The sequence below is a fragment of the Myotis davidii genome, unplaced genomic scaffold (genome assembly GCF_000327345.1).
Source record: "Myotis davidii unplaced genomic scaffold, ASM32734v1 scaffold939, whole genome shotgun sequence".
Taxonomy (NCBI): domain Eukaryota; kingdom Metazoa; phylum Chordata; class Mammalia; order Chiroptera; family Vespertilionidae; genus Myotis; species Myotis davidii.
The window spans coordinates 480,600-482,964 of NW_006290535.1; the positions used below are offsets into that span (position 1 = coordinate 480,600).

The 2,365-nt window shown below is 47.0% G+C and overlaps 1 long non-coding RNA gene across 1 annotated transcript; it reads right to left on the reverse strand.

Moving 5' to 3' along the window:
• Positions 1 to 1,564: 1,564 nt before the first annotated feature.
• On the reverse strand, positions 1,565 to 2,359 carry LOC107183057. The gene is made up of 2 exons (XR_001513831.1): positions 2,235 to 2,359; positions 1,565 to 1,646 (listed from the first exon to the last, which is right to left on the reverse strand). It is a non-coding gene; the product is annotated as an uncharacterized LOC107183057 (long non-coding RNA).
• Between the last annotated feature and the right edge of the window lie 6 nt (positions 2,360 to 2,365).

The window sequence follows — 2,365 nt, forward strand, 5'->3', positions numbered from 1 at the left end:
TGGCAGCCTGGGCATTTGCCCTGACCAGGAATCGAACTGTGACCTCCAGGTTCATAGGTCGACCTCAACCACTGAGCCATGCTGGCTGGGTAAGGGATGTGCTTATTTTAAATGGAAATGAATAAAATTTAACTCTATGTTGAAGGAAAAAATACCCCCCCTACATATATGTGTAAGTATGAGCAGTGAGAAGGATGAAAAAAGTATATTACACTTGTTCACCTCAGGTAGAAATATGACTTCAATTTTACATATTTTTGTTCCATATTCAGAATTACAAGCATTTATTCCTGTGAGTCCTGGAACAGCATAGCATCATCATTGAAATTACTAGGGGGGAGGGGTGGGGCAGTTGCTGAAACATGTATTTCCATGAGTGAACAGTTTGTTATTTCCAAGGTATATGACTGGCATCATAACCTATCTCCCAACCTTTCCATTGCCAATTTTGCTACCATGGAAAAAGTCACATCTCCACATGAGACAATGTTTTTAGGGAAAAACCAACACATATTTATGTAGGGCAAGGGGTAGATGGCTAGAGGAGAAATGGTGACAGAACCAATGTCAAAGGGAATTGCCCACCACAGAGCTGGGGACACAGGGCCAGTGCGAAGAGGCAGGAAGCAGAAAACGAGAAACGATTAGGAATGGCATGGGGTGGCTGAAACCACATAAGCACCTGGATAGGACTTGGGGGTGAGCAGTACATGCCCTGAGGTGAGACAGGAGAGGGAGGTGAGTGTGTCAGGGGGCTCCATGTAAGTACACTGTAATGGGAAACGCCAGGGAGCACCACGCGCCTTAAGAAACCTGCCTTGTCTCAAAGAGCCTCAGCTCTGGAGCCTCTTGGTAATGTGGAATGAGCAATGGCAGCTAGGATACTTCAGCAACCTGCAGCCCAGATGGGACAGAGCTCAGCACCTGCATGCCAGTCCTTGAGTGCTGTATTCACAGAATGAACATAAGGCTGGAACTAACAGAGCATAATGGCTCCAGTGAAACGGATAAAATAAAGCTTTCTGTGGAAACAACTTTTCTGAATTTCTTGGAGTTAACCTACAGCTGCTATTAAATTGGCTAAGACAAAAAATTAATCTTTACAGGAACAAGCAAGGGCAGTGTTCTAGAAAACACCTCTTGCAAATCCACAATAACCAGGGACTTGGTCTCTCGCTCTTGATTTTTAGATATAGTGGAGATTTATCACTAAGCTCTATTCAAGAGGGTTTCTCCTTCACATGCACATTCCCTGCTCCTGAAAGTGCAAATGTCTTATAGACAACACTCTTACCCCAGTTATTTCTACACAGCCTCTTGCTTTCCTCATCAGGTTCAGTAAAACAAACAAACAAACAAAAAAAACCTGACCAAAAGAACCCATAACCGTGGCCAGGCCAACTCTGCTTTGCAGTTGTACCCAGGAACTAGCATAGATTCCTTAAGAAACAAGGCATCTGATTAAAAATGCTAATAGATCAGTTTTGAGCATGCAGATCTCTTGATGCAGTGAACTGCAGGGCAGGCAAGATACCCCTCGTCCTTTTAATTTAATGAAAGTTTCAAAGATGTTTAACATTTTATTTTAAAAATAAAATTGATTCATAAAGTTTAAGGACAGATGATTTCTATCCATCTTCGTCAAGCTGTTGGGAACAGAAAGAGAAAAAAAGAGAGAGAGAAATAATCATTCACTTCACCTTATCCTATTGTCGAGCTAAACCATGAACTACAAGACCTGGTGTTACTGGTAAGAAAACGGACACCCCGAGCGCCTGCACAGCCCCGATGAAAAGCCAGGACCAGATGCAAGGTTCCTGACTTCCAGGCCCGTCCCCTTTCCACTCTGCCAGGCTGCGGATCAGCCAGGGACTCAGACTGGAGAGTGCAAAACACGGATGCAAGGACTACGGTGCTAACAAGGGCATTGCTGAAAAGACTGATGAGACGGGGAAAGGGTGGCAGAGACACCTCGGTCCACTCTTTCTTTTTTCCTTTCGCTTTCCCCAGTATTTACACTTTAAGTTGAATGCAGCGACACTGCACGTGGTAAGTAATTCACAGCAAACACAGGCAATGAACTGAGCTAAGGCACCAGAGCAAGTTACTGGGGAAAACAAAGCTCCCTCCCCTTCTGTGTCCCTGGGAGCAAGCCACCTCCTGTGAGCTGCCCCAGACCCCAGCCCCACTCCCAAGTCTCCCGTACACTTGGAGCCGCTGTAGGCACTGCTCACCGGCACCGGGCTCTGCGGAGGAGCCTGGCTCAGGCTGGAGGCCCCGCGCGGGCAAGGCGAAGGGGCGCGCGGCGAGGGGGCGCGCGGGAGCGGCGGGGCCCGCGGCCTCAGGCCTGGTTCAGTTTCTTCTG